Raw genomic sequence first — 15,411 nt, forward strand, 5'->3', positions numbered from 1 at the left:
CCTGTTGCCTCGTGTTTCTTTTTTTTTTTTTTTTTGTTCTTAGATTTTGAGACCTCTGTTTATTTTTTTATTTTTTATTTTTTTATAAATTTATTTATTTTAGTTGGGGGCTAATTACTTTACAATATTGTAATAGTTTTTGCCATACATTGACATGAATCAGCCATGGGTTTACATGTGTTCCCCTTCCTGGACCCCCCACCCACCTCCCTCCCCATCCCATCCCTCTGGATCATCCCATTGCCCCGGCCCTGAGCCCTTGTCACATGCATCGAACATGGAATGGTGTTCTGTTTCACATATGATAATATACATGTTTCAATGCTATTCTCCCAGAACGTCCCACCCTCACCTTCTCCCTCAGAGTCCATAAAATTGTTCCATGCATCTGTGTCTCTTATTCTGTCTCGCATATAGGGTTATCGTTACCATCTTTCAAATTCCATATATATGCATTAGTATACTGTATTGTTGTTTTTCTTTCTGGCTTACTTCACTCTGTATAATGGGCTCCAGTTTCATCCATCTCAGTAGAACCGATTCAAATGTATTTTTTTTAATGGCTGAGTAATATTCCATTGTGTATATGCCTCGTGTTTCTTCTCATTAAGATGGCAAGGCTTTACCAGCTCTCTCTCTCACAGGAGTATCATGTGGAACAATTAAGGGTTAATTAACTAATTGGAGATTGCAGCCATGAAATTAAAAGATGCTTACTCCTTGGAAGGAAAGTTATGACCAACCTAGATAGCATATTAAAACGCAGAGATATTACTTTGCCAACAAAGGTCTGTCTAGTCAACGCTATGGTTTTTCCAGTAGTCATGTATGGACGTGAGAGTTGGACTGTGAAGAAAGCTGAGTGCCAAAGAATTGATGCTTTTGAACTGTGGTGTTGGAGAAGACTCTTGAGAGTCCCTTGGACTGCAAGAAGATCCAACCAGTCCATCCTAAAGGAGCTCAGTCCTGGGTGTTCCTTTGAAGGACTGATGTTGAAGCTGAAACTCCAATACTTTGGCCACCTGATGCAAAGTGTTGACTCATTGGAAAAGACCTGATGCTGGGAAAGATTGGGGGCAGGAGGAGAAGAGGACGACAGAGGATGAGATGGCTGGATGGCATCACTGACTTGATGGACATGGGTTTGGGTAAACTCCGTGTGTTGGTGATGGACAGGGAGGCCTGGCGTGCTGCGATTCATGGGGTCGCAAAGAGTCGGACACGACTGAGCGACTGAACTGAACTGAACTAATTGGAGGACAACCATTCAAGAGAGATAATGAAGATTTCTATTGCATTTCCTTGGCTTTGGGTAAGGCCACTCCTAAATCAACTTTAATCAGAAGCGTAAGGCCTCAATTTTTCATTACTAGTCACAGTTTGAGGTTTAAAATGAACATGAATCTCTTGAATATAAATTTTCCAAATCAGATATTTTTTTCCCTCTGCAAGACTGGTTTCTAGTACCGACTTCACTGGGTTAATCAATAAATTATCTTGCATTAAATTTAATAACTCTATTGAGTCAATGAAAATGACAAGGATATTTTTTCTTTGCTGAATTTTGTTGTTATTGTTGTGTATTTAAGATAAATGGAAGAAGTCCCATTTTCAATATGCGTTTGCTTATTTCCATCTTAAAAGATGGAAACTTTCAGAGATAATCTTGGCTAAAACCCAGGATAGAATAATGGCAGACCTCAGATGGCAAGTCAATGACTTAAAAAAAAAAAAAATGCAGGTCACTTGCTGATTATTCAAATGCTGGTTTTCTTGGGAGAACATGATGAGGCTGTATTCCCTGTCCCCTCCAACACTGCCACCACCATCTTCCTCCTGGTGCTCTGTCCGATGATGGGGGATGGGCCAGAGCATACATATGTAGGTCAATAGGGCTGCATGAATGGACTTGCCTCCTTGCCGTTGAGAAGGCTGGTGCCAGTTCTAGGCTCAACCTTATAGAAATGAGGTTCAAGGGCCTGTAGCAGCTCCAGATCAGCGATGCCCAGGTGGTGGCTGAACTTTGATTTCCTCACTGTTTCCTACTCCAAAGAGAAAGGGACCTCTGATTCATGTTCTAGAGAACACAAGGATTGATCCATTTTACAGAGCAAAGTGCATTCCCACTCCCATGGCTATAACAAATCAAATCACAAAGAAACATATGCAGAATCTATTCAGTATGGGAAATCAGGTTAGTTTTATTTCATTCATTCAACCAATGTTTATTGATGATTGACATGTGACACTAACTACTAGAAACAAAAAGAAGGTAAAGGACATGGTCTGTCTCAGTGAGATCAAGGTTAACTTGAGGTAAGAGAGCACAGCAAGCAAGAAGGTCAGGCTCAAGTCCACTGGTTTGATCTCTTCATAGGAAATCTGGCCAAAGACTAAGTGGACAGGTCATAGGAAAGAGATCCTGGGATGTGAAGTCAAGTGGGCCTTAGAAAGCATCACTATGAACAAAGCTAGTGGAGGTGATGGAATTCCAGTTGAGCTATTTCAAATCCTGAAAGATGATGCTGTGAAAGTGCTGCACTCAATATGCCAGCAAATTTGGAAAACTCAATAGTGGCCACAGGACTGGAAAAGGTCAGTTTTCATTCCAATCCCAAAGAAAGGCAATGCCAAAGAATGCTCGAACTACCGCACAATTGCACTCATCTCACACACTAGTAAAGTAATGCTCAAAATTCTCCAAGCCAGGCTTCAGCAATACGTGAACCGTGAACTTCCAGATGTTCAAGCTGGTTTTAGAAAAGGCAGAGGAACCAGAGATCAAATTGCCAACATCCGCTGGATCATCAAAAAAGCAAGAGAGTTCCAGAAAAACATCTACTTCTGCTTTATTGACTATGCCAAAGCCTTTGACTGTGTGGATCACAATAAACTGTGGACAATTCTGAAAGAGATGGGAATACCAGACCATCTGACCTGTCTCTTGAGAAACCTGTATGCAGGTCAGGAAGCGACAGTTAGAACTGGACATGGAACAACAGACTGGTTCTAAATAGGAAAAAGTGTACGTCAAGGCTGTATATTGTCACCTTGCTTATTTAACTGATATGCAGAGTACATCATGAGAAACTCTGGGCTGGAAGAAGCACAAGCTGGAATCAAGATTGCTGGGAGAAATATCAATAACCTCAGATATGCAGATGACCCACCCTTATGGCCGAAAGTGAAGAAGAACTAAAGAGCCCCTTGATGAACGTGAAAGAGGAGAGTGAAAAAGTTGGCTTAAAGCTCAATGTTCAGAAAACTAAGATCATGGCATCTGGTCCCATCACTTCATGGGAAATAGATGGGGAAACGGTGGAAACAGTGTCAGACTTTATTTTTTTGGGCTCCAAAATCACTGCTGATGGTGATTGCAGCCATGAAATTAAAAGACACTTACTCCTTGCATGGAAGGTTATGACCAACCTAGATAGCATATTTAAAAGCAGAGACATTACTTTGCCAACAAAAGTCCATCTAGTCAAGGCTATGGTTTTTCCAGTGGTCATGTATGGATGTGGGAGTTGGATGGTGAAGAAAGCTGAGCACCGAAGAATTGATGGTTTTGAACTGTGGTGTTGGAGAAGTATCTTGAGAGTCCCTTGGACTGCAAGGAGATCCAACCAGTCCATCCTAAAGGAGCTCAGTCCTGGGTGTTCCTTGGAAGGACTGATGTTGAAGCTGAAACTCCAATACTTCGGCCACCTGATGCGAAGAATTGACTCATTGGAAAAGACCCTAATGCTGGGAAGGATTGATGGCAGGAGGAGAAGGGGGCGACAGAGGATGAGATGGTTGGGTGGCATCACTGACTCGATGGACATGGGTTTGGGTAAACTCCAGGAATTGGTGATGGACAGGGAGGCCTGGCGTGCTGCGATTCATGGAGTCACAAAGATTTGGATACAACTGAGCGACTGAACTGAACTGAACTTGGGGATTAAGTATCACCAGATTTGGTCTGTGGGCTTGCATTCGTAGGGCTGGTCGTTTGGTTGTAGGGCTTACATTCTTGGAATAGAATTTCCTATACTTCTGCTGGGTGTGGAAGAATTTATGTTTATGTAAATTCTCCCAGATAAAGAGTTTTTTTGCTCATATACTTATGTCAAATTTATTTTTATTAATAATGGAGTGAGAATAGTGGCCTCCAAGATATTCCCATCTAACTCCTTCATTTTAAATGTTAAAAAATCTAATTCTGAAGCTATATGGTTTATCCAAAATCACACTGATAAAAAGAAAATGGTGGACTGAGTCTGGAACTCAGTTTTCCTACCCCATCTCATGATATTTCAGAATAAGAAATTACTAAGTAATTGCTGTAATTTCTCCACAATATTCTTCTCTTAATTACTTAAATTTTGTGGAGAAATCTTCAGTGTGTCTAGGTGAATTGAATTGATAGAATCATTAAAATGTGTTGGTAGATTGCAAAATGGCCACAGATTCTTTCACTCTTTGATATAGTCTTTACCTTGTGAGTGATGGTTTTTAAACACTGGGACACTAACAAGTTTGAGGCTAGCTCAGGCCTCAAGGGGGTTCATGCTTTGGGTTTTACCCTCTTCTGCTGTTGGGCCCCAGCCTCCACTTGAAGCGGAGGAAGCTAGCCTGCAGGCTGATAAGAGAGTGGATCAGTCAGACCAGCTTCCCTATCACCTCTGCCAATAGCCCAGGCAGCCCTTGGCCAAATCACCCATTGATTACAGATGCCAGCTGAGTTCATCCAAGCCTCACCCAGACAGAAGAGCACCTAGTCAATGCTTGAGCTAGATGGATGACTGTTGTTTTAAACCCCATAATAGTCAGGGTAGTTCATTGGAAAACAAAAATTAGCTAATACAGTGAATGTAAGAATGAATGATGGGGCTTCCCTGGTGGCTCAGTGGTAAAGAATCCCCTGCCAATGCAAGAGATGTGGGTTCGATCCCTGGGTCAGGAATATTCCCCTGGAGAAGGAAATGGCAACCCACCCCAGTCATCTTGCCTGGAAAATCCCATGAACAGAGGAGCCTGGTGGGCTATAGTCCATGGGGTCACAAAAGAGCTGGACCCTACTAAATATCAAAGAATGAATGATAAGCACAGAAGCGAGTTCAAGAGGGAAGAGCAGACTCTTGCAGGCAGAGTAAATGGTCAAAGAATTTTTTTAAAATCTATCCTTCTCTGGTGGTCCAAGGAACTAGATCCCACATGCTGCAGCTAAGACCTGGTGCAGCCAAATAAATATTTTAAAAAACCTAAACTTTATATATGAGAGCAGAACCTTAATGCTGAATTTGCTATTTTATGGACGAAAAGGCAAAAGTCATATTTTATTTTTTCTCTGTAAGAGAATATTCCTCGTGGGATGGATACAAGTCCTCATTATACTTATTTCCTAATTTAATATCAAGTCTTGGCCAATAACTGGTCACAATTAGCATGAAATTGCAAATAAAGCTTTTCTATCAAAAGCACACAGACTTACACATGTGCATGCATACACACACAACATGTCAGATCCAGAATTGTGCCTCCTCTTACAGGGTCATTTATCTGGAAGACTGTGTATTGTGGTCTTTTTGAGCCAGAGCTCTGTTTACTATGGATTTCTGCCAAGATAACTCTTGGCATTCTTCAAAGATTTCTCTTCTAACAAGAGTATCTCTATAATGCAATATGCTTTCAAGGAGTTGAAATATAACCCTAATAGAATATAAAGATAACTCCTTGTAATAAATAAATACAACACTATTTCCTGTTATCCCTGAGAACAAAACTTAGAAAACAGTTTTTTAAAGTCTAATCAGAAAGACACAGGCTCCTGACAATATTCTATAATTTCTTCCCATTGCACGAAAATACAAATTATAGGAGAAATATATATTGAAAAATAAATACATAATCAGATTGTAAAACAAGAAGAGATGTTTTTGGTCGATCAGAAGGAAAATAAGATTTTACCATGCAGAGTGAAAACTCATGTAGGAAAGGACTTCTATAAAATGTGGGGCACTTCCAGCCTAGAGGAGGCAAAGACAAGAGTGGGAGAGGACCTAGCTGAGACACTGCAAGCAGACAAGCTCAACAGGACTGAATTAGTCTGAGCAGAAGAATCTGGCATTTAGATGGGAGAGAGGGACATTACTCAGGAGGATGGTGACCAAAAATATTGGAAATTGCTCCTGTCCAGAAGGTGGTATGCCCTGCCCAACAACACATCCTGTGCCCACCTGCTACTCTCAGACCTGAAGAGACTACAGTCCACCCCATCTGGGAGCAGATCCCCATTGTCCGGCATAATTCATGAATCCCTGAATGGGTTGCTGTGGGAAGACAAAGTATTCACAGAATCAGGGCGATAGAAAATCCGCAAGAATATGCAAACATTCGAGTGAATCAGCAACTGAAAAAGGGACACCAAATGCAACAAACTAAGAAACTGAGTTACAATGGTAAACGGTAGAAGATTTTGGAATGATTATAATTCCTATTCTCAGACAGATTTAAGAAGATATTGTAGCCAGAAAACTGCCCAGGAAATTTTTTTTTAAATATATTGTTGAAATTAACAACTAACAAATGGGCTGAACAGCAAATTAGACGTTGGTGTAACATAAATCAGTGATCTGAAAGATTAAGGTGAGGAATCCTACCGGAAAGCAGGATAAAAAGACAAAAAAAATTATGAGGTAGAGAAGAAAAATTAAGGGGTTTGAAGGAACAAGTCAGAAGTGCCAACATCTAATAAGAATTTTAGGAGAGAATAGAGTGAATGGAGTGAGAGCTCTGAAAGCAATACTAGCAAAAGAAATCACAGAATAAAGAAAAACATCACTCAAGTTGAAGAGGCCCAGCTCTGTTATTAACAGGAGATGTATCAATAGCATAAGCATGTCAAAAGGTTGAAAATAAATAGATATAAAAGCTATAGGAGGTAAATGCTACCAAAACAGAACTGAAAATCAGTATTTATAGGCAAGTTTAGAATTGGAAAGCATTAAATGGACAAGAGATAAATTTTTTTTTTTTGACAGTGCCACAATGTGTAGGATCTTAATTCCCCAACCAAAGACTGGACCCACTCCCACTGAATTGGAAGCTCAGAGTCTTAAGCTCCGAGTCTTAATCACTGGACCCCAGAGATATTCCATATGGATAAAAGGAACAACTAACTAACACAACAGTCACAAACACTAGGTCCTTTATTTCCCAGCTTTAGAATTTGTAAACAAAAATAAATAGAAAGACACAGTCTTTTAAAGAATTCGTCCCAACTGATAGTAGTGAGGAGATATATCTATGGAGGATAGTGAGACTTGGTTAAATAATAAGACTTTTTCTAACTCTATATTACTTGAAATTGTTTTTTCAAGTTAAATGTAGCTATATATTCAGTTCAGTTAAGTTCAGTCGCTCAGTCGTGTCCTACTCTTTGCGACCCCATGAATCTCAGCACACCAGGCCTCCCTGTCTAACACCAGCTCCGGGAGTCTACCCAAACCCATGTCCATCGAATTGGTAATGCCATCCAGCCATCTCATCCTCTGTCGTCCCTTCTCCTCCTGCCCCCAATCTATATATTAGTTTTACATTTAATACATTTTAAAATAAAGATTTTACACATGTATTTTTCTTGTACCATACTTAGTAGTACTTTGAATATTTAAGCCAGGAATAATTCCAATCCTGGCCAAAACTTTCTCTTTCACCTATTAAAATCTAGTCTGTCTCTGCCACATAGACTTTATCACTAAATTTCTTATCTTTCTGCATTGTTGTTGGGTTGTTAAATAAACTTCAGTCATGTAACTTCAATCAGAGTATCCTGGATGAAAGAGTTTCTTTTTTTTTTTTTAATTAATTTATTTATTTAGGGCTGCGCTGGGTTTTGGTTTTCTCTAGTTGCAGTGAGTGGGGGCTACTCTCTAGTTACAGTGCATGGGCTTCTCATTGAAGTGGCTTCTTGTGTTGTGGAGCACTAGCTCCAGGCATGCAGGCTTCAGTAGTCATGGTGCACTGGCTTAGCTGCTCTGCCACATGTAGGATCCTCCTGGATAAGGGATCGAACCCGTGTCCCCTGCATTGGCAGGCAGACTCTCAACCACTGGACCATCTAGGAAGTCTAAGGGATTCTTCTTACATTCTAATAGAATATCATTAATAGTATTTAGAAATACTGTTTTTAATGAATACTCATTATGTGGTACCATATGCATTATTTCATTAATCTTCTCGATAACCTTTTAGAATAAGTACTGTTACAGCTCCCATTTTACAGATGAGACAACTGAGGTTTTTTTTAGGCAGAGTAAATGACTTGTCCATTTACTGAGAGCAAATTCTGAGAGCAAGTAAGAACGGAAGGCACCAATATTTGAAAGTAAGTCTGTTTGACTCAGGACTCTGAGTTGTAACCACTGTGAACAGATCTGGGCTCATAGAAACTGTTCACCATGTTTCACTGATTATTCGATTATTTCATGTCTCATGGACAATCCTCAGACTGCAACACCATATGGTGTCATGAGGAAGGAGTTGAATCAGAGAATCTGAAGGGTCATAATGAATAATTTTAAACCTAAGAGGATCTTGAGTTTGATTATTTTACCAGTGAGGAGAATGAGAGTAAGAGAGTAGTCCAAGGTCACAGAGTTGGACCCTGAAACAGCTAAAATGGGAACTAGGCTCCCTTGGATCCAAGTGCAGCTCTATAGAAAGAAACTTCAGCCTGTGGCTCCTGCAGCTTCTTGGCAGCCATCCTTCAGCATCCCTCCCTGCAGCTCTTCTGGCCGCTCTGTCCCTCTGGGGTACCTTGGGGGGCACCCTTCCAGTCTTGGAGTCTCAGCACATAAATCACCGCATGGAGTGTCTGTAAGCGCACCATAGGGATTCACTGCAGGTGACTTTTTTAAGATGCTAAAATAAAAAATGATTCCCAAAGCAGAACGCAAGACCGTCAGATACTCAAAGAGTTGCAGAGGGGAGAAAACCAGAGAATAATCACAAATCATAGAGGAAGAATAGAGAGATCCTGAAAAGTTTTGGAAGGCAGAAGAAATGGGACTACATATGGGACAGAATGGATTCAGATGTCAGCATGCAGACTGGATGGAAACAATTCCAGAACCTTCTGCTGAGATTCCTGGGCAGATTCTCCTTGAGCTTTTGTGGTTTCTTTGTGTGTGAGCAGTCCAATTAGAAATCCCTAATTTTGGTGCTTATCCAATATAGAAACTATGCTGCTGCTGCTGCTAAGTCACTTCAGTCGTGTCCGACTCTGTGCGACCCCATAGACGGCAGCCCACCAGGCTCCGCCGTCCCTGGGATTCTCCAGGCAAGAATACTGGAGTGGGTTGCCATTTCCTTCTCCAGTGCATGAAAAGGAAAAGTGAAAGTGAAGTTGCTCAGTTGTGTCCAACTCTTAGTGACCCCATGGACTGTAGCCTACCAGGCTCCTCCATCCATGGGATTTTCCAGGCAAGAGTACACTATAGTCAGACCTATAAAGGAAAATGGCTTTTTCTTTATTTAATTTTAAAACATTCTATTTAAGCCATGTATTTTAAACGTATAGAAAAATTTCAAAAATGAAACAATGAAGACCTGCATACCTTTTGTCTACATTTATCAAAAGCATTAGGTTGGCCAAATATTCTTTTGGGTTTTTTCATAAAATGTTATGGAAAAAACTGAACTTTTTGTCCAACCCAATATTTTGCCTCACATTTCTATGTATTTTTTCCTGTTTCTTTTTTTTTTAATCTTGCTGAACCACTTCAGACATCATAACCCTTTACCTATAAATACTTTAGCCCACATATTCTAAGAAGAAGGGCATTCCCTTCTGTAATTACAATACCATTATCAAATCCTGGTTATTTTACTATATTGATAAAATATGATTATCAAATAGACAGCCCATATTCAAATTACAGCAATTCTCTCAATTGTGTTCTTTCATCTCTGGTCAAACATTGCGGATAGTTGACATTTCTCTTTAATCTGGAATAGTTCCTCAGCCTTTCTTTGTTCTTTACGACCTAGACATTTTGAAGAGGATGATTTGGTTTTGTCTGGTGTTTTCTCATGATGAGAGTCATTCAGTATTTACGGCAGGCATGCCACAGAAGTGAGGCTGTGCCCAAAGGAAATGGCTTTAATCACAATATTTTTATATGATATTCATCCTGTCAGATACACTGTTTCTTGAATTCAAGGAGTGTGGTGCTAAATGACATCAGATTAGCCATAAAGCAAGCCCAGAAGAGAGAACACACACTCAAAAGGCAGGTCCCGCCATTGACTATATTTTCAACTGCATTCAGTATGGAAAGCAGCTCACTCTCTACCCAAGTCATATTACATGGACCTCTTTGTTTCTACTATAATGACATCACTGAGCAGCATTAATTCTCTAAAGAAGGAAGGGAAGGGTCTACTTGGAACATTACTCCCTGTTTTAATTGGTCCATAAAAGAAAAACTTGGAACTTTTCATCACCAAACATAGTAATTTCCCTTTGGAATCATCAATCCTCAAAGGATTTCAAGAGTTAGAATAACTCAATCAACCTCCCATTTCTCTCCACTTAAATTTTAAAAATGGTGAGGTGAGATATCACCTTTAATGATATCCATGTCATTATGTATTTATAGGGTGTTTGTGTTAAGGGCACATTTCATCTGAGAAGCTCATAATACTGAGTTCTGAAGACTGAAAACACCTCCTCTGTTTACTGGTTTCTATTTTCCAAGCTTGTCCTCTTCTCTCCATGCACCTGCCATGCCCTTCCAAGCCTCTACCATCCTACTGAAGACTCTTCTGTTTCCTAACTGCATCTAGCACTCTTGCTCCCCACAATACAATTTTCACGTAGCAGGCATCATGACTTCCCTAAAATGCACCTCACATCATGCTGTTTTTCTGCATGATACTGTTCGGTGACTTCCTCTTTAATGCATTTACTTAAAACCCAGATACCTTACCACAGGCAATAGAACTGACCCTTGTACCTTTCCCTGCCTCTCCTGCTCTCTCCTCTGTCAGCCAGGTCCAGCCACATTAACTCTTCTGTTCCTTGAGTGAGCCTGTCTCTTCACCTAAGGGCATTTGCACTTGCTGATCTTTCTGCTCAGAATCTACTTTCTTTGACTTGATCCTTGAGGGTTCCTTCTTGTCATTTGGGTTTCAGCTCAAACATCACCTCATCAGAGGCTTTCAAACATACTGGAATCCCACAAGCAACAAATTTAATTAGTTTAATTAGTTCATGATTTTGTTTTTAAAGCTGTCCAATGACACTAATATGCATCTTGAAAAACTGTACTAATGTAATGAACCTGAAGTTATAAAAAATGGCCAGTGTAATTGAAAAAGTATTTGTGGGAATCAATGTATTTGTATCTTAATTCTGGCTCCACTACATTCTAGCTTTTTGGCCTTGAGAAACCTCAGTGTCCTCATCTGCATAATGGGACAGTAATAATATTGGGTTGGCCAAAAAGTTCATTTGGGTTTTTCCATAACATCTTACAGAAGAACCTGAGTGAAATTTTGGGCCAACCCAATACCTATTGCATAGGATTTGCTAGTATAAGAAATAGTATTTTTAAAGTGCATATTAAAAGAGAATTAAAAGAAATATTATATCAAAAGTGTAAGGGATGGTCAAGACCAAATTAAAGTGCTTGGATATGCACAATGGGATGGTAAAACTATTTTTTAAAATAAATTTATTTAAAATATTAATTAATTAACTAATTAATTTTGGCTGTGCTAGGTCTTCATTGCGGCACAGGCTTTTCTCTAGGTGTAATGAGTGAGGGCAACTCTCTAGTTGCAGTGCACAGGCTTCTCACTGTGGTGGCTTCTTTTGTTGTGGAGCATGGGTCTCTAGGCTATGTGAGCTCAATAGCTGCAGTTCCCAGGCTCTAGAGCACAGTCTCAATAGTTGTGGTGCATTGGCTTAACTGCTCCATAGCAAATGGGATCTTTCCAGAACAGGGATCAAATCCCCTGTCTCCTGCATTGGCAGGTGGATTCTTTACCACTGAGCCATGAGGGGAGCCTGATAAAAGTATTTAAAAAGTGTTTACTATGAAAGTCAAGGTACATATTTGTACATATGTATACATATGCCATGTTCATTGCAATGTTATTCACAATAGCCAAAGTCAGAAGCAACCCCAGTGTCCATCAGCAAATGAGTGGACAGACAAAATGTGCTATATACATACAGTGGAATATTATTCAGTCATAAAAAGCAAGGAAATTCTGAAATTGCTGTAACCTGGAAGAAACTTAAAGCCATTATGCTAAGTGAAATGAGGACAAATACTGTATGAGTTTATATGAAAGACCTAGAATAGTCAATTTCAGAGAGACAGAAAGGGAACTGTGGTTGAGAGGGACTAGGGGGAGGGGAACTGGGGTATTGTTTAATGAGGACAGAATTTCAACAAGGAAAGATGAAAAAGGTCTGTAGATGGAGAGTGGTGATGGTTGAACAAAAGTGTAAATGTATGTAATGCCACTGAATTGCACACTAAAAATGGTAAATTTTGTGCTATCGTATTTTACCACAATTTTTAAAAAGTTAAAATAATGGTTTTGTTTTGTAGGGAAAGGAAGCAAGACATCCTGATTGGGATGAGAGATGTGGGCCAATCCACAGTCACCAGGGAGGTTCTGTTCATTGAGGTGCGTGATGTTCACAAGGGCATTTGCTTTATAACAGTTCATTGCCTGTTTTATTTTATTTTCTGTCTATGTTTTGTTTTATAGCAAAAAGGTTTTTTTGAAATAAAGAAATAATATATAAAACACTTGGAATCATGCTCAGCATAGAGACAGCCCTCCACACACGTGAGTTACTGCCATTACCCTGCGAATCATATCTGTCTCTGCCTCTCTCCACCCACTTCCACCACCACCTCCCAGAATGGTGATCTGCTAAATTAATGATGACAGCACTGGACCCAGAAAGCCTGCCAGACTGAACCTGAGGCCTCCCCTAGCCTGATGGAAGAGGCTAAACCCCCAAGCTGGACCTAAGTGCTGGGAGCAAATGGTAATCATATGGGGTAATCATATGGGGTCATGGGGTGGCATCAGTTGGAGCCTTCTCAAGGGGAAGGAGGGAGGCCATGCCTATTTTGAACAGAAAGAAGCTGAGTTAATCTCCAGGGTACATTTTCTGTTTTGGCGCTCCATGCTCAGCTTGGATGAGGGGCATGAAAATTGGTGACCCATCTGAGATGAGGAGCTAATAAATATGTCAGGTTATCAGTGCTGGAGGCATTCAGAGCAAAAAGAAATAGCCTTGAAAGATGAATGAGGTTTGGAAAGACACAGGGAAGATGGCAAGGGAATGGCTTTCCAGGAGCCAACATCAAGAGGAACTGGCTGGCATATTGTAATTGGTGAAAAGGCCAGCAGGCACCAGAGGGACACATGGGGGAAATCAGGTTAAACAGGTCGCCTGGAGCCAGACATAGGATGGCCTTCGATTCAGGTAGGGAAATTCACATCTGAAATGATGGGATATAGGGGGTCCATGGGAATTTTTTGAGCAAATGTAGTGAAAAGATTTTTTTCAGCAGCTGCCCTCAAGAAAGGTGGAAGGGGCTGGCGAGGGACAAGCTTGTGAGACACAAGAGAGACTTATTTGGAAAGAAAATCAACAGGACTTGATACCTAAATGGATATGAGGAATGAGGAAAAAAAATATTTCTACTCTGAATTAAGGAAGATGAGCCATGACTGTCACAAGATTAGACTCTAGCATTTTTTTCTGGTCTCTAGACAATCTCAACTTGGACTGCACAATTGAATCATCTAGTGAAGTGAGTGAAGTCGCTCAGTCGTGTCTGACTCTTTGCGACCCCATGGACTGTAGCCCACCAGGCTCCTCCATCCGTGGAATTTTCTAGGCAAGAGTCCTGGAGTGGGTTGCCATTTCCTTCTCCGGGGGATCGAACCTGAGTCTACAGCATTATGGGCAGACGCTTTACCGTCTGAGCCACCAGGGAATCATCTAGAGACTGTATCAAAGTACAGATTGATTCGATGTGTCTGGGGCAAATTCTCTATTGTTTTTCTGGCCATGCCTCACAGCATGTGGGATCTTAGTTTTCCATCCAGGGGTCAAACCTGCACCCCCTGCATTGTAAGCACGGGCCTTTAACCATTTGACCTCAAGGGAAGTCCCAGAATTCTCCATTTCTAACAGACTCCCTGGTAGCTGAGGTGGTAAAGAATCTACCTGCAATGCAGGAGACCCAGGTTTGATCCCTGGGTTGGGAAGTTCCCCTGGAGAAAGGAATGGCAACCCATTCCAGTATTGTTGCCTGGGAAATCCCACAGATAGAGGAGTCTGGCAGGCCTATGCCCCATGGGATCGCAAAGAATCCAACACAACTGAGTGACATTCACATTCACACAACAGGTTCCCTGATGCTTCTGGTCCACAGATCAACCACACTTAGAGATACAAAGTTTTAAAATAGTCATTTCCAACTTAACAGTGCACAAGAGTCTTCTGGGGAGCTTTAAAACTTCAAACAGCCAGACCAGACCCCTTCAGTCAGCATCTCTGGGTGGTGAGCTATAGGCACCAAGGTTTCTAAATCTCTCCAGGAGATTCACACCCACAGCCTAGGTAAATTGGGCTTTAGACCTTCTGGATTGTGGAGGTTAAAATAACACATTTAAAGTCTTCAAAGGTTTCCTGGATATATTCTCCAGGGAAAATGACTTGACTGAGATTCTTTTTGGAGTGGTTCAATAATTAGCCTATTTAAACGTGTGTGCACCCAATAATCTATAACAACAAAAATCAAATTGTCCCTTAAAATGAAAGTACCTGAGCAAAATAACTGGCAGTAGCTCGTTAATGCTACTGCAGCAAGCACATTTCTTTTTAACTCATGGTGGGAGATGTCTTACAATGCCTGCAAAGCTGTGTGATTTATGAGCATAAATGCACAGTGCAGAAGCCGCTGAATCACCTCAGCTCATCAAAGAAGCTTCTCTGAGGGCTATTTTGAAGACTCCCTGCTGGGTCTTCAGGCCACATTTCTGTACATCCATCTCTGAATGGTCAGGCCACTGCTCTCAACTCCACAGGTGCCTGGACTCAGCTCCCCGTTAGTCTTACCATGCTGCAGACACACACGGGCAAGTCCTATACCTTGAAGCAATTAAAGTCCTTTACAACAGACCGCAAATTGTGGTTGTGAAAGAGTGCTTCACCCAGAGCTTTCTCCCAGCACCTTGGAATTTATAGCAAGTGGCCTTCTTTCTCCAGGGTAGTAGAATGACACAATGCCCATGCTGGGCAGAGAAATTTAGGAGGTGGGGCCTAGACCCTCACTCAGCACACAAGGTCTTTCAATCAGATTTCTTCTGGGCAGCCTGGCA

The 15,411-nt window shown here is 41.0% G+C and overlaps 1 long non-coding RNA gene across 1 annotated transcript in view; it reads left to right on the plus strand.

Annotated features, from left to right (window-relative positions):
- LOC145532115 (uncharacterized) overlaps window positions 1-15,411 on the plus strand; it is a 100,578-nt gene that overhangs the window by 19,392 nt on the left and 65,775 nt on the right. The window contains exons 2-3 of the long non-coding RNA XR_014073001.1: window positions 12,612-12,690; window positions 12,775-13,060. This is a non-coding gene — a long non-coding RNA (uncharacterized LOC145532115). The remainder of the gene's footprint in view (window positions 1-12,611; window positions 12,691-12,774; window positions 13,061-15,411) is intronic.

This window comes from Giraffa tippelskirchi, chromosome 13 (genome assembly GCF_054371585.1).
Source record: "Giraffa tippelskirchi isolate mGirTip1 chromosome 13, T2T-mGirTip1v1.2.pri, whole genome shotgun sequence".
Lineage (NCBI taxonomy): Eukaryota > Metazoa > Chordata > Mammalia > Artiodactyla > Giraffidae > Giraffa > Giraffa tippelskirchi.